This window comes from Choloepus didactylus, chromosome 22 (genome assembly GCF_015220235.1).
Source record: "Choloepus didactylus isolate mChoDid1 chromosome 22, mChoDid1.pri, whole genome shotgun sequence".
In the NCBI taxonomy this organism is placed as follows: domain Eukaryota; kingdom Metazoa; phylum Chordata; class Mammalia; order Pilosa; family Megalonychidae; genus Choloepus; species Choloepus didactylus.
This window is the reverse complement of record NC_051328.1, coordinates 7945585-7968276: the sequence shown is the minus strand read 5'-3', so window position 1 is coordinate 7968276 and position 22692 is coordinate 7945585. Positions and strand designations below refer to the sequence as shown.

The window sequence follows — 22692 nt, the reverse complement described above, 5'->3', positions numbered from 1 at the left end:
TGGCTCCCCTATGAAGCTACTTTAGGTTGGAAAGCTAGAAAAGATCTTTTTTTTTTTTTAAGATCATGAGTTTAAATAGCTATTTACAGCTTAACTCCAACATTACCAAATCCATTTTTGGCCTGATACAAGCTTTATATATACATATTTCTCTTCAACATACCTACCCTAGATTTTTAAGCTTCTCATCATGTTTTACTTTTATCCCTGCTCTTCTTTAATCTTCTGTCTCATCTATCACTGTCCTGTAATCTCTTTATTAACACAGATATTTTGAGCTTATCCATGCATGCTTGCCATAAGAGAGGAGGGAACAAAAAATAAAATTCCTTACATTTTATCATGTAAGCAGTATCATTTTACCAAGGCTTACATCTTTCTTCTTTCTCTTGGAAATGCAACATATGTTTCGAAGCACAGGCTGGGTGGGGTGGAGCAGCAAGCCTCTGGCAATTGGATATATGTGGCTGATCTTGTACTTAAGAAACTCCCTTTTCACTATTACTAGCAGCGAGTATCTCTGGTTTCTGGTAGGTGTGAGACTGGGGTCTTTTTAGAATCATCTCTCAAATACCATAACTCACCATTACGGCACCATTTTGAGAACCACTGCTATAGACCTTAGTGTAGACTCTGGTCTTGCCCATTTCACCTTTAAAGATGAATCCTATTAGTAGAATTGCTGATATGAATGATTAAGTTCAAAGTATAAGATCGTATGCAAAAAGTCTGTTTGTTTTAACCACTTCACAGCAGTTAATGTGTTTAAGCGTTGTGCATGTTGTAATATGCACAAGTACACACATGCAGGCACATATTAGGCCACATTGTATCATCTTGGGGAATTACGGGTGGGTGTTTTTGATTGGCAAGTGTGGCACTGAATTTAATATGAGATTGTCTTAGGTAAAATGTTTGAAAGAAAGTTGATAGCGAAAAGCTGCCTCGCTTTGGGGAAAAAAAAGTCTTATGTGTTTTGGGAGCAAGAGGTTTGAATGTTAAAATTTCATTTAAATGGCAAAACACTTTTAGAACTACACTGAAGAATTTGGTTTTTGTGGGAAAACTTTAATTTGCCTATGACATGAGGTACAAGTTATTAATTGCACCAAGGATAACATACTAATTAAAAGGTTCATGCATAGTTGTCAGGGGTTAACAGTGCACACAGGCAGACTTGGAATAGAAACTAATTATTTTATGTTCTCTAAAAGAAGTATTTTTACCAACTAATGTAAGATACCTTATTATAGTACTGCTTTTTCTTAGTTGGAAAGAAATCTTTGAAATGTTCTTTGTAACAAAGCTCAATGATAAGCATTCAAACCAATGATGAAGCTATATAAATAGCTTCACTTGCAACATTAGCTTCAAGCATAGTTACAGAGATAAAGGCAAACAAACGTTTATTTATATTTACTGCTTAGAAGAAGTAATAGAACTTTCCTGCACTTTATTATCCTTGTTGCAAAGCCCAGGATTTCCAGAAATATTCTATTGCAATCATCTTTGATTGTCAGTATTCTGTGGATTTGAGCTTGTGTACTCTTTGATTGCATTATGTATCTCTAAATTGTTATATTATACTATATTTTTCATTCCGTTTTTCTTTATAGTTTTATGATATATCTATTTATCCCTAAACAATGTATTGTTTCGTTTTACATATTTCTGATCACTTCATGAATGGAATTGAACTGTACATTTCCTTTTCTGACTTCCTTTTTTTTATGTAAGTATCATTCTTATTATTCATCCAAGTTGATGTATGTGGCTGTACTTCCTTTGTTTTGACTGCTGCATAGTATTCCATTTTACACTTCTGTTAGTGGGCATTGTTACCAATGTTCTGCTGTTATGAGCAGTGTTCCTGCAGACATCGTCTATGTGTGTCCTGCACACGTGCAAGAGTTCTTCTCGTGTCCTCATGGGTTGCAGGTTATATGCTTGCTAGGTCATGTTGAATTTTTTTCCAGAGTGATTGGACTTATTTACTCTCCCACCCAGAAGGCATCTGTATTTTACATTTCCTCCAAATATTTAAGCATTCATAATAGTATCTCCAGAAATTTGTATGATTAATGAACTCTAATTAGATCAAAGGAAAAATTTTCTTATATAATGGAAACTTATTGGAGTTCTGCTATGATAGCATATTTCTTTGCTCACAGCGCTTAGTCAACAGCTCTCAGTATTCTCGATCGAATATTAAAATGTTCAGCAACAAACCTGAAGTTCATTCATATAGTATTGTTAGAGTTATGCAAACTTCATAATTTCTTTGTGACATAGTACAGTCATCATTTAATTTCACTCCTTCCTGGGCTTTCTTCTGCCACCTAACATGATTTGAAGCCATTATGTATTTTCAAATAATACAATCTAGAAATGCTCAAAAGAAAAAAGGTAGTATCCTCCCTAGAAAAATGTAATTAAGATCATAGATAAAGTGTAAAAATTGTCTACCCTATGCTGACTATATTGAGTATGACTTCTGGATTAACCTATTGTTTTGGATTATCTATTGCATGCAAATAATTGAGTATGTATCATTTTCCTTAAAATAGTGTTTGAAATAATATTGCTTGTTTGTATGTATCTTATTTGGTTTAGGAAAGTATGTGTAAACAATTAAGCATATATGTTGAAGGTGACTTCAGTGACTTCTTTAAGATTTGCCTTCTGAACTTTATCACAGGAGCACCCCTGAATTCAGGGAAGGAGGAAAACTCATGTTCTTAGAAGTCACCTAGCCCGGAGCAATTCTTTCAAGTTTCTTGTTTTGTTATTTTAATGCAGGTCTTGCATTCTTTTACAAATATCTCCGTGTTGGCTGTAATAAAAAAGTCATGACTCCCTCCCTCCTCCCCATTCTTTGAGTCAAATTGATTATTTTGGAAACGATCAAGTTGATTCTGTAACTGGAAATTTTTTATGTATACCCTGGTTGCATGTGTACCTCAGTTTGGAAAGTGTGCTGAGCTATGTGAGTCTTAGCACTTTGAGGATCAATGACCTGTTAGAAAGTTTGAACTGCTGGAGCAGATCTGTGTAGGTGACTCTACTCAGGTCTTCCAGCTACTTAAATCCATTTGCCTCCAGTGATAACCTCCTTTGAGAATTAGGCACACTACATTATAAATGATAACGCTTCCTAGCTGAACTGGATTTAGAAGCACATTCTAAGGAAAGTCAGTGGTCAAAGGAGGCAAGTGTTAATATGCATTTAATTGTGTTTTTGAATCTTTAAAATGATTATAGGTGATATCTCATCATTGGAAACCTCCAGAATAATTCCTCTTCTCCCATGTTGCAAGAGTCCTTCTTCCTGCACCTTACCGGTGGCCTCTATAAGGTCCTAATCCTTCTACCAATCTACCAAAATGCCTGTGGCAATAAGCAATATGGTAGAGGGCTGGCTGCAATAGTCCTGTGGTTTCACCACTGTCCGGAAACCTTCCCCTTTTAAAAAGAAAAGAGAGGTCTGCAGCTCAGTAATTGCAACTATATTTACAAAACAGGAGGTCAAATGTAAATGTTCATTATCAACGTTATCAACATTATCTTATTTAGAAATATGGGAAAATCCTCCCTTAGATATCTGTTTACTGTGAAATTTTACATTTACACATTTATGCATGAAAAGAGCTGACTTAATTTTTTTCTATTTTAATTGCACATGATAATGCTATTTCTTCATAGCCCGTTTAGCATCTGAATGTGTCATGTTTTTATTAATGACAGGACTAATTACACGGACAAGGTTCCATGTGTGTTTCTCTTGTAAACTTGCAACTAGCAGCTGGTAACCTCTTAGGGAACAAAACCAGGGCATTTATATATTATATAATATGCAGAGAAGATGTGGATAAGATTCAGAAGTACAACCACTCCCATTTGATGAACCCACATTTATGGCAGATGTCATATTTTGCTATAATCTTTGCCAAAACTGGATAAAAGATAGATGTAATGAGACAAATGAAAAGTTGTTTAATATAACACACTTCAGAACCCTACATACTGTTATGTTTGTTGTTTATTCCCTAGCACTTGTTGAGATTCTGGGATATTTTTAGGATATCCCTTAGTGGTTTTAGTAAAAATTGTTCTAGATGATGTTATTTTAACTGTGGAGTAAAAAGGGATGGATACGAAAGATCAAGATGCAACGATCTACCATTAAAATAAATCTCTTATTTACTTTGACAATTAAAAGATAAAAAAAAAAGAAGAAGGGCCAAGAATCCTCCAGGCCCTTTCCTGGTGCAGCCCAGCTCTTTATAGTGTCCATCGTCTTCTACACTCATGGGGCTTTGTGGTGTGGTTGGTGACTGTGGTTGACTAGTTACAAGAGAGGTTGTTTTCCTTGTTGTTCTTTCTCATTCTTCGCCTTGAAGTTGCTTCTAGCAGTTGGGCACAAATGCTCCTTTTCATATTTGTTCTTGTCTTTTGGTAGCTAGACCTCTGGGTCGTGGGCTGTGATGGGCTCCTTGAGTGCTGGCTGAGCTTCAGGGACCAGTCTGGTGAGACTTGAAGCCAGAAGGCACTTTGTGCATTGCTTTTGACATGAGAAGAGTTTTTAATTGCACTGCTCCCCAATTTCTTGAATGCATATAAATTAGCTCTTAGAGTTTAATACTGAGGCCATTCACCTACAATGATTGTAATTTTGACTAGGAGTGTTCAACGTGCATACATCCAATGCTAAATTAATAAAATTGATCATTGAGGTTTCATATAGGTTTAGATAAAAATGGAGACTTTCCTAGGGATTCCTAAGTCTTCTTGTGATATAAAATTATTAGCTAATTGAAGATGGTTTTGATTGTTTTGCTTCCTCTGAGAGGAACTTGGGGCTTCTCCATGAGACCATTATCTGGAAGCCACAACACTTAGTGATTTTGTGGCAAAATCTGGTCATCAGCTTCATGAAAACCCAGTCTAGTTATATTGTCTAACATAATCTGTAATTATTCCTATGTTTCCGAATTGTCAATCAATTTGCTTAATCCTTAGTTTGGAGACTCTGACATTTAGCATTTATTATAGATAAAGAAACAAGCAAACAAGTAATCCCTTTGAAGCAGATGGTTATTTTTATTTGAATGAGAGGTTAATAAAATCATAATCATTGGTGGTATAAATTTATCACCCTGGGCTTGGATTTGATCACTTTTGTTTTTCACTGCATTGGTGACTAAAGAGAGTGTAGAAGAATGGGAGCCTGTGGGATTCCTAGCCAGGCTTTGTCTTCCCTGGGTGTTGCTCTCCTTACCTGATCTTTCCTGTCTTGCTTCTTTAAAAGTCCCTCTCCTTTTAACCCATCTCCCAGGACTTCTGTGCTCTCTGATTTCTTTCATCTCTGCCCTCCTCTAGGCTAGACGGAGTTCCTCGCCTTGCCTCTCTGTCTCTCCTGCTTGGTCCTTTACTTGTCCATCCCATAGGTCTTTAAGAGCTTCCTTTATACCATGAGTGTAACAAGCCACATTTCTCCCATCCTTTAAATCTCATCTCTGCTTTGAAATGTTGCCATGTGAGCAAGAGTAAGTGTACACATGACTGTGCTGTCCAACTCGTGTGTGTATGTGGCTTCTGTGTGCCCACAGGCATATCTCCTTCCTCTTCATTTCAGCGTGTGAGCTTCTTAAGGGAATATCCAGGGCCTTTTCATCCTTTTCTGACAACAAAAATCGTTGCACAACCAGGAGTGGGTGCCATATGCTGCCCTCATGTTCAATTTGCTAAAGGAAACTACTTAATGCCTGGATTATCATGACCCATTACTTATTAAATATCTCATCTCATGCAGTAGTGAATATGGAAATGATGATTCTGTTGGAGAACAAATGCTGGAATATGACTACTTGATTTTAAAAGCGATGATAAAGCAGATTTTGGAGGGATGTATAATTGTACGCACACTTGTTCCTGGGGTATTGTTTATAGTATTGAAACTGGTTAATCTACAATGCATGTGTTATTACACAAGCACTTTTTTTGTGGGGGGTGGTTAATAATGTTTTAAAATAACAGGTCTTATTTTTAGTTTTTTGTTTATTCTTTGGGAGTTGTAGAAAAGCAAATTATATAGAATTTTCTCTGGAAAAACATCAATACAGTTGAAATACTAACTATTTCTATCTCCTTTCTTCTTTTGCAAAACATTAGAGGAATCAGGTTATACTTTAATTTAGAAATAAAGTAAAATGTTGCCATTCTCTCCATTCTTTCATGCCTTCATTTGCTCATTCATTCATTATGAGCACTTATTCATGTGCTGGCTGAGTGCTGGATGTTTTTCCTAATGTAGTTAGAGATAAGCTAGGAGAAAGTTGAGAGTCACAGTTGTGTTGGAGGTGGGGTTATGTGTAACTGTGCTAAGTGCTTAGTGCATATTCACTGAAGTGTTTTACACATGCTCACTTGAGTGCCCCTCACAATGAATGATCCTCTGAGGGCAGGATCCAGTGAAGAGACCGACACCTAGAGATGGCAGGTCCCTTGCCCAGACTCACACAGCTGTCCTGGAACCCAGCCCTGTTTGACTTCAGAGCCCAAGGCTCTTTCTTCATCTGCATTTTTATACTTCCCAAATTTCTGTAATGAATGTATACACTTCCGTGGTGGAAACACCCCCAGTAAATGTCATCTTTGAAAAAATAAAGTAGATACAAATAATAATTTGAACCAGAGGTCTGCAGACTATGGGCCGGTTGCCTGTTTTTGTGAATCAAGTGTTGCTGGAACAGAACCACATCTTTGGCTTACGTACAGTCTAGGGCTGCTTTCACTACACCGGGCAGAGGTGAGTGTTGCAACAGAGACCAGATGGCCTCAAAGCCTAAAACATTTACTGTCTGGCCCTATAAGAAAATGATTGCCAATCCCGGATTTAAATAACATGTGAAAATACATCCGTTATGATTATTGTTACACCAACAAGCCAATGTTATACTTAACGCAAGAAGCACTGTTATGTGACAGTGTTTTAAAATTTACAGAAACTGAGTTATGTAGGTGGAGATTCAGTCTTCCTTAGGCTATCATGGAATCTTAGGATGTTCTCTCGAAACAAACAGACATAAGCATAATAATTGTGGATGCTTCCTCTGTTCTTTGTTTTGTTAAAAATTATATTTGAGAGGCCTTTTTTGGAATTTTTCATTTCGACTACAAATGTTAATTAATTTTTTTGATCAAACTTCAATACTCAAGATTTTCTTAAAATCCTTACACGGCAGCCTGCATCCATGGTACTTTTCCTTCTTTGCTATTGAAATATTTTTTCAGTCCATGTTTTTTGTTGGGAATAGACTTTTAGATTTTGACTGAAAATTACTTCCTCATTTTTGAAGACCCATTCTTGTAGGTTTGAGCTGAATAATGTTTATCACAGTATCTTTCTGGCTAACGTAGAGGAAGATATTTTAGAAACGAGAATTAAATTTGAACCATGGAAGAGTGAAGTTTTCCCACCCATGTTTGGTTTTCTTTGTGTTTTTTTTACTTTCTACAAGTTTTTAATCTTGTCCCTGAAAAGCTGTATGTTTTATTTTTGGTTCCACACATTAGGACCTGGCAAATAGGCGCTCAGGAAATGTTTAACTGTTTGTCTTATTGTTGGAGCTTTCAGGAGCAAGAGAAATTGCAGTGTCCCAACAGAGCCATGCATTGCTAAGCCAAAGATGTGGCCACTTTCTCCCCTATTGATGTCGCTCAATTATTATTTGGTGGGCGTTCGAATGCCAGGAAACTGTGATACATGCTTTTCTTTTTCACTTGCTTCCCTCCGTAGAGTCATTAAGGGATGGTGAAAAGAGCCCCTGTTTGCTGCCCCAGGAAAGAACACCAACTTGTGTTGGTGGCTTGTTGCCTCTTGCAGATCATTCTAGATGGGACAGTATTATCAAAAGGAGTCTGTATAGATTAGGAGGTTACACCAGTAGTTTTCCCTGTATGGCCCTCATAATTCAGGGGGTGAACATTGGACTCTGAGAAGAAATTATTAGTAATTCTCTTTCTGTTTTAGATCCCATCCTTTCTCATTACAAGTTTTGATATGTGTTTTGAAATATGCATGCTATATCAGAATGTTGGTAATTGTGTGTATAATTTATATGTAAATAAACCTGTGTGTTTGTTGGGGGTGGATGCCCATGGTTTTTGAGAAGCAGCACGGTACAGTGGCTCAGAGTGTGGACATGGAGCTCACTTGTTTGTATCACAACATGGCTTTGGACAAGGTCTTACATTTGTTCTTCTGTAGAATGGGTTTAGTGACTGTTATTGCCCCTGCTGTCGTGGGGAATTATGTGAGTTATATGAACCTGGCACATGGTAAGCACTATGTAAGTGCTAACTATTATTCATAGGAAAATCTTTAGTAGAGATGTGTAATAAAAATAATTGGAGGCTACTTATTTAGAACTTAAGACTTAAGAGTCAAAGAAATTTTTATTTGAGTCCAGGCTTTGCCGATCCCTTGCTGTGTGATTATGGACACATTACTTAACCTTTCTAAGCTTTATTTCCTTAGTTGTAAATGGGGATGGTGATAATATTACCATATTTCCTTAAGACCCATTTCTTCGCATTTAAAGAATGTGTGCATTTGGGTTGTATCTTAAAGTCCATGGTATCTTAAATTCTATGAAATAGGGTAGTTTCTACCTCATAGAGTTGTTGGGAAGGATAAATAAGATCATTAATGGGAAGTGATTAGCATAATGCCTAGCATAGAGAAGGTACTCAATAAATATTAACAGTCATGATCATTCTTATTAAGATACATTGGCATATGCATTCTTCTAAAAGGGGAGTGAGAAAGCAAAGTGCACTGTTGGTAGTTGGATTCCAGGGTGCAGCCCTTGATACCCAGAAGGATTGCAGATTTCAACCTTCACAACTATTGGAAATTCTCCTGTGACATCCAGCTTGAGAAATGTGGCAGCATTTTAACATTCTCCATAAATCTTCGTGAAACATCCCTGTGCTCTATTACTGGTTTGCATGATCTGGTGAGGTCTTCCAGTACTGGTTGACCAGCAGGCTGTTTGTTGATGAGGCTGTGCCAGGAGTTAGAGCCTCTGCTGAGGAGATGATGCACACGGGTTGTACCTGTTTTATTTTCATGCTCCCTGGCTTCTGCTCAAGTTATGGTGCTGTCTTTAAAATGTTTAAACAGAAAATGAAAATGTGCAGATATAAGGTAAAATTTGATGCTGTGGACTTCCTTTGCCAACTAAATGTAATCTCTTAAATAGAGCGTCATCCTTTTTATTTGGAGAAGAAACCATGATCACCAAACCCCTTTGCAGTTCTAAAATGCTGTGTCTTTGCAGACATGGAAGACTTCTGGCCTACATAAAAATATCCCTTCTTACATTGGGTTGGAAGCAGAAACTCACAGTTGTCACTTTGTAGCCAGTGCTTGCTGTGTTCAGGCCAAAAGCTTGTCATGGTTTTCTGCTTATCTCAGACAGACTGTACACTGCTAGAACCAGACAGAGAACTGACTTGGAAAGAGCTTTGTGAAAGTCTTCCCATCCTTTCCGTGTACTTTGGGTGGCAGTAGAGTTGTTGTTTACTAGCTTCTCCACTCATCCTCTCCTTGTCCAAGCAGGTATGTCTGAAGCCATAGGAAAGCATCTTTTTTTTTTTTTTCAACTTGGTAGCCACACTGAGTCCAGGTGTACCCTATTCTCCCCGCTGAGAGTATCTTGAGGTGTAGGATTTAGATTTTTCCAGTCTGCTATGGAGGGGATTGGTTTTGAAATCATTACATTGAGGTTTAGCGTCCTTGTTATTTGAGGTGGGGGGCAGGGATAAAAGAGGGTCTTTGACCACTTCATCATCATGTTTATTGTGGTGTTTTAGACTCAGTTGGGTCTTAAAAATCTGATTCCAGAAGAGATGGATTCTTCACACTTTCCCTAACATCATTTCACTTATGGATTTTTTTTTTTTTTCTTTTTTTGGCATCAGAAAAGCTTGCATTAAGACTGCACTTGAACACAGCTTTCCTTAACATTATGAGTATTTGGAATACAAGCCATGAAGAAAAACAAAAGGAATACCTCTCACATAATTCGCCAGGACTGGTTTTTGCCTGCCGCCTCTAAGTAAATGCCGCCTCGCTTCATTCGAGCGGCTCCCTGCACCACTAAGACTCTTGTGTGGGAGCACCTGATTCCTTTCTGTTGCCTACTGGCTTTCTAATTTTTCCCCTGTGATCATAGTTATAAAACCTAATTTCCAGGGGGTCTTGCGAATCATAGTAGCTTTGTGTTATAATAGCCATTTTATATTGCATTGGTATTCATTTTCACTATTATGGAATAATCAAATCAGTACCTCTCGTATTATGCCGTCGAAATAGAAAATAATGGGACTGTAATGTAAAACTGCTAATGTGATGAAACCCGCTCATTGTGTTAGGGTAAGAATGTCCTCCTTTCTTGTTCCAGCTCACTTGAAACTGTGATTGAGGAAGGAAATGGAAAGCATTTCTACATCTGTGATAAGGCCCGGCGTACATCCTTCATTTGAATACGTAATTGTCTTTTTATGGCTCGGGGTTCGCTGCTTGGTGCATTCGGAAGCCTTCTCTGCAGCGGTGGCAGCACACTGGCGAGCGGGACGCTGCGTGGACCGGCTTTGCACCGTGGCTTTCCCTTTTAATCATGAGTAACATTTGATGTCTTTTTGCTTCCAGAGGAATTGTTCGCATCCTCTTTCATGCTCATCGAAGCCTTCTTCGTGACTTTTTTTTAAACATGAAGAGCACATTTAGGCTGCATTGTTAGAAAGTACAGCAAGGCCCCCCGAAGGTTCTGATTTGACAGCGATGTTGGGAGACAGGTCAAGTGACTGCCTAATGAAGATGAATGAAGAAAATTGCTGGTACCAGGATCACACGGGGGCTCCCAGCCCAGGTTGTTGAAAGTGTGATGGAATCTCATCGCTTCATTTATCAGTGTCATATTTGGGCTAAAAGTGAGCAGTATTGTTCTCATTTCTCCCAGATGGATAGGTCAACTTTAATATTTATTGCTCTTGTAGAACATTTGTTTGATGTATTTCCATTAGCTAGGCAATAATAGAAAAGCAGTGGAGAGAAACATAAAACAGTTCCCTTCCTATTCAGTTGAAATACAGCATACACTAATGTATAACTACGGCTTGAAGTGCCATTGATTTCCCCCCGTTTGGTTGATGACATGATTGTATATATTAAAGATTCCCATGAAAATAATGGGAGGGCAGCATGAATATAATATATATTGAGAGCAGCTGGCAGGGGATAAATTGTGTTGTCTTTTGATTTTCATGATTTGGTCATATAATTGGTGAATTTCTCTTGGCTGTATATTAAATTCTTAGCCCAATATCATATTTTAGAATTGGGAATAATGTGCAATAGATTGCATCATCCTCTGGGTTCTCTGATGATTCTCAATAATGCTAGAATCATCTTCACATTATAAAGCAAATTGTTTTCACTTGCTGAAAAATGTTGATTTTTCCTCCTATCTCTGTGGGAGAAAAATACCTTGTTATAAAAAGTATTTTCCTGTATGTTTTGAATATATTAAAGATAAGACCCTAAGCATTCAAAAAGATTGGCTCTGCAAGGACATCTAGCTCCCGATTTATTAGCTGATGTTCACATTTTGCAGTAATCTGAACACTGGGATATTATTTTATACTGTGGAACAAACCTAGCTCTTTGTGAGGTAGGTGTTGTCTTAAGTGCAAAGCAAACATCCTAGCCATATGTTTCTATAATTTAAATTAATTTGGTACAGTCATACTGTTAATCTTTAGTGACTTGTTGATTGGCATTTTGCAGACATATTTCTGGAAGGCTCCCAATACCATTTTCTGCAGCCTTTCTGGCAGTAGCAAAGAGCAACATTTCCACAAATTGGAATCTTGTACAGCACTGGGAAGCGAGCCAAGATTTAAATTAGACAATAACCTCTGCTCTGTATATAGCTTCTATTCTTCAGCTGTAGGCAGAGTGATTTGTTTAATACAGTCAGCCCTGTAGCATATAATAGACTGATATATGAGTCACTCCTTGGCAATGTGTGTTTCTTAAATTTATATATATTGAACAACTGGTTGGTAATGTACTTAGTTACAGTTGTACAAACAATAACTATTAGCAGGACTGAAACAGGCCTGGAAAAGCTGCACTGGGTTGGTATTTGTGAGGATCCTGAAGTATTGCCGAATTTCAGAATAATTCCCCTTTTGAGGCTAAGGGGGAATCTATTTCATAAACATGAGTGTGCTTTTTTAGCAAAGTAGCAATAAAAGTTTTATGTTATAGTTCTCTGTTTCTCATTTTCTACTTGTTTAAAATTGGATCAGGGAACCTAATTTGCTTCAAAAATTAAGCTTAGCATCAGTCTACATTGGGTGCGGGAAAATTTGGTTGCAGGGTTTTTGTTTTTTTAAACATTTTCTATTTTTTTTTAAGAAGGAACATTTGTATAAATACGTATTTTTCATATATTTTTTTTTCCCAGGTTAAACCGTCACTGGCTTTAACTGTTCATAGATTGAAAGAGATCTTTCTGAACAACAAAGATCTTTTCTTAAGGGAAAAAGCTTGTGCTCCAGGTTCAGTTCATGTTTATTTAAAAGATTAAAATCATTAGACCAGATCTCACTTTTTTGTCCAAAAGAAAATTGATTTTGCTCCCCATAAAAGTGGGATCTGAAAGAGGATATTCAGGAATACGCAAATAGAGACGATGTAGAAATCTGTTTGTGCAGCTGAACAAAGCAATTCTGTTTTCACTGCTGAACATTTACTTAGCCTTGGTGTGAAAATTTCTGAACAGAATTGTCACCTGTCTTTAGAAAGTACTGCTTTTGTAAGGCAGGGGGGATCATTTTGATCTGAAATGTTTTAACGTTTTTTTTTTTAACTTCTGCCAACTTGAGCATTTATAAAATAACGCACCCTGTAAATATTGAACAATACAAAGACATCTTTCATAACAGTTTATAGTATGCTGCATGTGCTGAGAGGATGCCAAGCAGTAGTTAGTTGCAAATGATATGCCAATCAAAAATTATTATTGCGAGTATAACCTGGTATAATGCAGTATCTTATCTGGAAGTGTCAACTTGATATAAGCCAAGTCTTTGTCTTTTAAAGTTAAGCTCTTGTTTGCCCTCAGTTAATTCTGTCTCCCAAAGGCTCATTTGAATTGCATAAAGGATAATCTGCTTGACAGTTTTATACATTTAAACAATCTTGATTATATGGTATTTTACATGTTTTTTAAGCTCCCAGTTACTATTTTATGTAGGCTTTTAAGTCTTTAGTTAGGAAAGAATGAAAGAAACTGATAGGTAGAATTTGATGCTCTTTTGTGAGCAGCCTTTAATAAAACTGGATAGAGCGCTTCTGTTTATCCACCCGAGGTTTTCCTGATGGTAATATTTTATCATTGTTGAGATGGGGTGGAGGCTGTTGTCAAAATGGCTCATATCGAAATTCTAGTGAGAATAAATGGAAGGAAATGTAATAGTCAAGTTTCACTCTACTGAAATAGAGATTTTTAGGTAATCTTCTCTTTCCTCCACCCTTGAATTAATTTGGACAATTTCTAGATGAATTGTGGGGATACTTTCAGGATCAAATGCCCTGCTGCAAGCATGTGGAGATTATTTGTGTGTCAGCTGTAGTTTGGAAGGACAGGTGTATGTAGAACTCGTGTGGTGGAAGTTAGGAGCCCAGCATCGGCCTCATACAGACTGGCTTCAAATCCTGTGCCCACCACTTACATATGTACTGTGTGGCTTTTGAACAAGGTAATAAACCTCTCTGAGAAGCAGCCTCCATATCTGTCAACTGGAGGAGAAAACGTTCTTCCCTGTCAGGGTTATGAGGAAGGTGAAACGTGCTGGAATGTTAATAAATATAACTATTATTATGGTCTGTCTATGGGATGCTTTAGAGCTAATGAGATCTGGAAAAGCTGGTCCAGAATGGTTACTTTAGTATTGTACTTGCTTTCTTTTCACTCACAAATTACTTGATAATTTTGATGGAAGGTTTCCACTGCTATTTTCCATATACTCTGAAGAAATGAATTTTGAAGAGAAAATAAAGCATCAGGGAACTGAATTGTGAGGAATCAGGAAGGTCTCTTTTTCCAAAAGCACTTTCTGAGTTCTCAGCCTCTTTGAAGAGTAAATTATGCTGTCTTCAAGGTAAACAGGGTTTCCTCCCATCTCTTCATCAACCATGGACAACAGTCCCCCAAGCTTGGCATTATTATTATCCCCGTTCTGCACATGATGAAATGGGAGCTTAAAGAACCTAAGGAACAAGTAAAGAGCTTGCATAACCCTGACTACTTTTAGGTTAGGAGGATAACTTCTTCATAGAAGATCCATTAACCTCTCCTAACTGTAGGATGCTGAGGAGGGTGTTGTACTAAATGAGCTAATTAAGCCCTCCTGGCCATTTGACATAAACTCTTGTACCTATTGGTGTATGATACAAGTTTGTCACAGGAAAGCATGCAAACTAAAAAAAAAAAAAATCCTCCTCTCTCCTCCAGGATTGTATAACCAGATTTGCAAAATAACTTTGCCTCTGACATAAGTGGGCTAGAAAAATATTTATTGATTGAAGGATTGAAAGCTTGCATACATTTTAAGAGTGATGTAACCAAATGCAAGTGAATGCAATGTAAACAATGTATGAGTGCTGAGAGAGTGATTTTGAGTGGAAAACTATTGGAGAGATGGATTTGATTAGTTTTGAAGGACACAGATTGATCTAATAAGTATAGAACTGTTGAGATAGCCCCAAAGATAAGGGCAAGTGGAAATGAGGAAATAGGAGATAGTGGATCAGTTAGGATAGGCTAACAGCTATAACAAGTAGACTTAAAATGTATGAGGACGTACATAATAGAATATGAACATTATAGAAGTGTGTTTGTTGTCTCCCTGTAGAACTCAAGGTTGTTCTGGGTTGGTGGGGGATGAGGGACTGGAGCTGATGGAGGCTGTGTCATCCTTTTTTGAATGTCAGCATCCAGCCCAGGTGGAAGGGAAGGGGACATAGGAGATGGAGAAGAGAAACCTGCTTCTTAACTGCTTTGGCCCAGAAGTTACATGCATCCTTTCCGCTCATATTGCATTTGTGAGAGCTGTTCCTGTGGCTCCACCAAAATGCAAGGGTTTGGAGGCAGCCAGTGATTCTCAATCATGGGAAGAGGAGCGTGACTTTTAGAAAATAATTAACTGTAGCTGCCACAAATGACAAGCAGATTTGTTTGCCAGTATTAAAGGATTCTTTTGGGAGTTGGAAGAAGAGATTATAAAGTTATTCTTAAAACCGTGGGTGGAAGAGTTATTAGGGGGCTTTCGGATTATCAGTCAGAAAATATCTTCTCTCCTAAGATACAGAATCCAAGCCTTCCAGTGTTGGTGAAAATAAATGTTTAAAGAGCATGCACCCTCAGGGAGCATTATAAACACTGAAAAAGCATCTGAAGTATTGACAGTGAGTCTTAGAAATTTGGCATTGACTGAAGAGTTGTCCTGATAATTATTTGCTTAAATGGATGGGAATTGGGAAAATAATTACCACTTTTTTTCCAAACAAAGGGGAGAGGCTTCGTTGAAAAGGTGGAATTTCCAGAGGTGGAGGCAAAGGTGCTGGATATTTGGATGAGAAGGCATATATATTCTCTAAACAAACACGGTTTTTGAGAAGATTCTGAGGTGGACTGAGCGGAAAATAAAGACGACATTGAGGAAATTTCTGTGTGAGAAAAAGAGGGTAGGAAGGACAAAAAAGAGTGTCTAGTGTTGTCAAATATTTATAGCCAATTGTCTCTCCTTATTCTTGCCAGTAAGTAATTCTCTTCAGATGGTATTTGGTATAAAATGTACTTTATTGCTTTTCATCACCCTGTAGTTTATTTATACATTTATTTTTTAACCTCTCTGGGGAACCGACCATTACTACTTTCATTTTATGGTTCAATTTATGGATATGCTGAACTTGAATAAAAATTGTAGCTCTCACTTTTCAAGGAGCTGGGTTCTGAGAGGAAGAGAGTTGATGTGTACTGGGGTGAGTGTGTGGGTGTGCATGTGTGTCCAAGGTTAAATATTTCTAGATGTCTCCCTGAAGTTATTTCCCACTTTTCACATCGTTGTGTACAAGTTGTTTGGAGTCCTGTTACTGAGATTCTGTTCCCTTTGTCCTAGGTATAAGTCCACTGCTTCCAGTGCCCAAGCAACAACTGTTTCCTTTAGCAGACTGTAGTCCACGCAGGTGGGAGTAGAGTATTGAGGAAGCAGGGGGAAGCTGGGTTCTGCTCATTTGTTCTGTGTTCAGTGCAAGTACAAAGTACATGTTTGTTTCACTTGTAAGTATAAAGGGAAAAAAAACCTACCTGCTTTGCCTTCAGAAAAATTCTTTTGATCTGACTTCTCAGAATGAAAGCTGAGGTGAACTTTTTTTTTCCCCATTGGGTTTTCTGATCTACCTTGGGCCTCTCAGGCAAACAAAATTGGGAGTTGAAAGAGTCTCATGTTGAGGGAAAAGAAAAAAAACAAAGATGTTTTTCATCATTCTGCAAATCAGAAGCAAAGATATGACCTTTTATTTTTGTTGTCATATCCGGCAACACATGGAAGTGTTTGGAGGCCTCATTGAGTTGGGATTGGGAAGAAGGACTTAATTTTCATTTGGCCATCTGTCTTAGGTCCTAGATGACGGTGTATGAAAATTCGGAATCTCATGAAAGTTATATTTAAAAGGAAAATTAAGCGATTTTTTTGTAGTTTTAAGTGACCAAGAGCATAGCTCCATTAAAAAGTTCTCCAAATACTGCTGAAATGATTTGATACCAGATTCATCGTACAGACCATTTTGAGAAATCAGTCTAATTTGTAAGGCCAGGAACAATGGAGGGAGGAATGTTTCAAAGTCAGCCTTTGTTGTGTCGAGGGGGCCCAGTAGAGCTGTGTAGATTGGAGTCCTTCAAAAGCCAAACTTCCTATTGCTCTGAGCAGCATGGCATGGCGCCCCGAGCATAGCTTGCCATGTGGCCATGGGCGCCTTCTTTCATGAGAGGAAAGAAACCTTCAGAAAACTTATAACCGGATATTAAAACATACATCTGTGTCATTTTCTGATTTTTGTCATGAGGCCCCACCACCCAGAGTGCTTGTGCTTTAGTTTACTTCCTTTCTTCTAACTGCCTCACAGTATTGTTTACTCATTTATGCAAGACATATTTATGAAGCACCAACAGTGTCCAACATGCAGTACCCAACACGGAGAACGAAAGGGTGAGCGAAAGAACAGTTCCTACTCCTGTGACTTTCACAGGCAATGGGGGAGCAAGTACACCATCACATAATTACCCACATATATGTAAAAATGCAACTCCGAAGATTGATCAAGATAATATATACTGATACACAATAAGCATTCAATAAATGTGAGCTCTTCTTGTGAGAATTATAAAATTATACAGTATGTCCTTTTCTGGTGACATATCCAAAAAAAAACCACTGTCCTCACTTTAGTGACACAAGTTTGAGTGGTTGCTGGGAGCCCTTAACTGGGCAGTACAATGACATGTTTGGGGCGGGGAGTGGTGATGGTGGCTCACAGCCTAATTAGGGAGAAGGAGAAATACACCAGTCATATTCAGAGTGAAAAACAGCTTGGGCCTCTTGATAGCAAGGCCTGGAGAGATCTTACCATTGGACAGTAAGAGAAGGGACACTTCTGGCAGAAGGGCTCGCAGAGCCATGAGGAAGCCAAGAATCATGGGAGCAGTGGGAGTGAGGTTGGCAGGAAGAGAGAGGAAAGGAGGGGAATGAGGCTGTAAAGATAAAGGTGGTGTCGATTTATGAATGGCCTTTTCCCCCTACTGAGGGAAAGAGTTTGTCATCAGTAAGCCTTGGGCAGCCGTTGAAGGATTTTAAAGCCTGACGAGACATACATCATCAGCTTTCCGTTTTGGAAGGTTAACCTTATTGGGAGTTGATTTAGTAAAATATGCTATGGCTTTGTTTTGGAATACTGTGTAGCTATTAAAAAGCAAATCTTAGAAGGTAACGGGGAGGAAAATGGTTGCAAAGTTTCTTTAGGTTTAATAAGTGTATTATATATATGCTTTGATCCTAATTTTGCTTTAAAGATTATATGCATTGTAGGGAGCAAAAAATGAAAGTATGATGCCAAAACAACAAGGCTTTTCATCCTCATGCTTTTCAGTATTCCCCGATTTTTTGTTTTACAGTGTAATAAAAATGTTATTTGGAAGAAGAATTTTAACAAAGGTAACTCCAGAAGCAGTGGGAAGGATGGATTCGAGCAGGAGAAGCTAGAATCTGAGGGCTGATTAGAACTGGCAGTGCCATTCGGTGGGAAGGGGATGATGTGAAAGATGTTTGTGTAGTTGGCAGAGTTGAAGGACCGTAGGTGGTTTTGATAGGGAGTATTGAAGGGCGTGGTTAGGGTGGGACGCTTACAAGATGGCGATGTGGGGAGCAGGTCTGAGAGCAGGAAAGATAAGCTCTGCCTTGGATTTGTTGAATTTGAGTTGTGGGTAAGATGTCCATGGTGATGCTCGGAAAGAGTTGGGATTGCATCTCGGGATGAGACATATTTAGAGTGGAGAATGTTGCTGGTGGTTGATGCATCAGCATATGACGAGTTATCATGGCACGTGCTGAGAAGAAACGGAGAAAGAAACCTTTAGGGAGAGAGGAACAACACAAGCTTGGAGTGACCGTTTTTCCAAATGAAAATACTCTTTGAAGAAGGGGAATGGTTGAAAGTGTCAGAGAAGGAAAAGTGTTCATTCGAAGCAGAGGTACTAAAAAGGCAAGTATCCATGGGATTTAGAAATCAGAGTCTGTGGTACACTTAATGACAGTAGTTCATTAAACCACGGAGGATGGATTGCAGGAGGGTTAAGGAGTGACTATGGAATCTGGATTATAGGGGTTGGGGACAGGAGGCGAGAAAGGAGTCAGCGGTTTCTCTCCCTCTGCTCAAAGGACGATGAAAAGGATTTGAACTTTTTTATAAATCAAGGGGAGGAAGCAGTGGAGTGGCAACAGTTGAAAAATCAAATGAGAGGTAAATCATAGGGCCGGGTCTAGATGGGGGTGGGATTCTCAGCACGTTGGAGGGACAAGTTTTCTTGGCAAAGAAAGAAAGGGAAGACCTAAGGACAGGTACTGATTTGGGGGTGACAGTTGAACTCCGTGCCTGCTGATCTCTGTTTCTCAGTAAGAGACAAAGTTCTTTAGTGGAGGGATGGGTGAGGATGTGGGGCGAGGTAGAGTGTTTAAGGTTTGGCAGCGCTGCTCTGGGGAATGAGGTCTGAGGTCTGGAGATGGCTGAGTGCTCTCGGGACCTCTGCTGAGGTCAGAAACCTAGGAATAAGGAGATCATACCTACCGGGGGATAGCATGGTTTTGGTTGCTCATGTCTCTGAGGCTTATTAATAATTTTTAAAAACTCCATAATGAGAGCTCAGTACACATTTGTTGAATAAATGAGTCAGTCGTACATTTGCAGGTAAAGTTTGAGGGAGTCTATTTCCTGGAACCCCAGTAATACCCCATCAAGATTTGAATCCTTTGTCCTTGTTCTGCCTTAACTTTTGTAATGTTTACTTTCTTTTTTAGCAGTTGGTATTTCTTCTTCCACTAAACATGCGGTCATGTGAGGATGAAAAATTAACTCCTTATTGTGTCTCTTCTATGGATAAGGATTGTACATAGTTAGTCCTACAAGAGTTATAGCCCTTAAGAGGCTTCCAATATGGTGGAGGATGGAGATTGTGGGATAAAGTATAGAAAGAATGACTATTATCAGCACAAGTAGGGTGTCATAAAAAGCAGGAAAAGAAGAGCTTTGAAGATTTCAAAGAAGACAAGACAGCAAATCTGATGACATGAGCTGTGGAGGAGCTGAGAAAGCTTCCTGCAGGAGGTGAGGTGTTTGTTTTGGATCTTGATGAATGCCTGGAATTTCAACAGGAGGCCATTAACTCCAGGCAAGGAGCCTTGGAATGGGAGTGAGAGGAAGAAGCATTTCAGATGGAGGTGATGATCCGAATTTGGGAAAATGTGGGCTCCCTTCAAGAAATAAAATATATACCAGGAGGTACATACGGAGAAAGTACAGTCAGCTACTCATTTTCAAGTTTGGAGACTTAGGAGTTTAACTTCTGCCCATTTAATAGAGCTGACAGAACCTCAGATGAAACTGTAAAGATTGAATGTGGACAAAATTTTCATTCTTTTTACAGATCAGAATCAGGAGGGGAATTCGCTTTTCCCTATTAGTCGTTAAATCTTTAATCCCCAAATTTGCGAACTTGTAGGAATTCACATTGCTCCATAGACAAAACTGTCAGGTTAAAAGTGCCCAACATCAATGTTAATCAAAATCAAATTGCTTTGTGATAAATGGTTTCAAACTCTATTCAAAGTCTTCTCAAATTTCCAGTGAATATTTCATGCATTCATTTTAAACGCAAAACCTAGTCTGATTCTCCTGTTTTTAAACATTAATATTCAGAAAATAAGTAACAATGGTAGTTTCAGGCTTATAAAATTGGAGGTCCAAAGACAAAAACCATCTTTTTAATCTTGTTTCTTCTAGTAGATGTCATCTTCTAAACTTATATGCATAATGTCTCATACTTAAAGGGTGTGGGTGTATGAAATTGGGTGCAGAAAGTATTCCTTGCTCAATACATGTATGTTCAATTTTGAACAATCCCTATTTTAGAATAAAGTCTTAAGGTGGAATCGGTATGTATTACCTTATAATATACGGCATTTTGTAGTAGTGAAAGAGGAGTGGGAAAGCTCACTTCTTTCCCTTTTGCCAACATTCATGATGAAGGAGATGTCTTTTTCTTTTATTTCCCTTCCTCCCTCCCTCCCTCCTTCCTTCCAATCCCCTTTCCTTCCTTCCTTCCTCCCTTCCTCCCTCCCTCCCTTCCTTCCTTTTTGTCAGCTGTGACTCAGCTGCTCTGGTGGCCCCTGAGCTAATGGTGATATGGGTAGAGAGCATGCGTGGAGCTGCTGGGTGTGAATCACTGTCAGAAACTATCAGTTTCTGGCCATAAAGCTCTTGTCATCTCTCAGTGGCAAACAATGCCTTCTTTCTAATCCCAGCATTCTGTTTTATTATAAGCAAATTGCATTTGTTACTTTGTTCTGTCAGATTTTTCTAGTACAGACATTTTTGGATTCTGTTTATCTGTTGAGGAATAATTTATATATTAAAAGCCTAATGTATAACCAATTGAGATTATATGGTGGTTGTTCACTTCATTTTTTTTTACACTAAATCCTTCCTTAGAGCAAGCCCATCTTATCTTGTTCATCCCTTTATGTATTCTCCCATAGACACTGGAGTTGAGTATTTGTGTTTCTTTTGGTGTAGTGGCTTGTCTGTCTGTCTGTCTTGTCTTCACAACTCCGTGAGGGCAGCTGGTACTAACGCTCCCGTGTATTTCTGCTCTGTCCCTTTTGGCATATGGCACAGTGTCTTTGGTGTCCCTAGATCCAACACAGACCTGTTTCATCCTCATCACACTTCGTGTTTTTGCAGCATTCGACATTACTGATCACTCTTGCTGCCAAAGTCTTCTCTTAACTGGGTTTCCCTTCTACTTCTCTTGCCAGTTTTTCTCAAGCTCCTTTACTAGATCATTCTCCCAGCTGTTATGTTGGAATTCCTTAGGGCCTGGCCCTAGGCCTCTTTTCACCTCATTCTGCAGGTTCTTCCTATCCAGTATCATTCAGGTTCATGCTTTCATTGAACACCTGCACCCACCAGTCTCACACAATGTCATCTCCACCCAGTATCTATAAACTGCAGACATCTCTTGGTGCCTCAACCCCAACATATTTAAAATGTAACTCATGATTCAGCGCCCCCAAAGGCTTGATTCTGTTTAGCTTCCCCTGTTTCAGTGCATGGCATTGCCCCCATCCAGTTTTGCAAGCCCTAAACCTAGACATCTTCCTGGACAGCCCCTTCCCTCTCATTTCACTCCACTCATCATCTTGTCCAATGGAAAAGCTCCTAAGAAAAATCCCTGGAATCCATCCACTCCCCCCATTTCTCATTTGGTCTGTTGCAATAGTTTCCTGTATTCTATGAGTTTCACTCTTATCTTTCCTCTACTTCGTGTAAGAATTGACTTGCTATTCATTATTACAGAATTTGTATTTACTTACATGCTTTATTCTGATAGAGATTAAGAAAATACCTCTTTAGCAGTTCCTTGGTAAACATATATTTTTCTGATTATAAAACTAATAAATGCTAATTTTAGAAAACATGAAAGCATAGGAAAATAAAAGAAAGATCACACTTTATATGGTTTTGAATCCTGATTTTCTATTATCTCGGCTGTTTTCCCATGTCACTAAAACCGCTTCAGAATTGTTGAAAATAAAACTGACAAATTTCAGAGCATGTAACCTTTCTAGAGGTTTAATGCAAGAAAAATCTTGGAAATACCCTGTTTAATTCATGGAGTTCTTCTGTGGTATTGGAGCCTATAAGGTTTGGTGAACTTTAGGCTTTGTGTAAAAGAATATTGTTTTATTTTGTGCCAAAAAAAAAATATGCTTTCTGCTTCAGTA

General features: G+C 38.5%; 1 protein-coding gene across 4 annotated transcripts in view; it reads left to right on the top strand.

Moving 5' to 3' along the window:
• TOX3 (TOX high mobility group box family member 3) overlaps positions 1-22692 on the top strand; it is a 105183-nt gene that overhangs the window by 36451 nt on the left and 46040 nt on the right. The window contains exon 1 of one of the 4 annotated variants that reach the window (XM_037816345.1): positions 19776-20014. The exons of the other annotated variants lie outside the window; for them this stretch is intronic. The gene's annotated coding sequence lies outside the window, so the exon portion shown is untranslated. Of the gene's footprint in view, positions 1-19775; positions 20015-22692 lie in introns of those variants that run through there. 4 annotated transcript variants of the gene reach the window in all.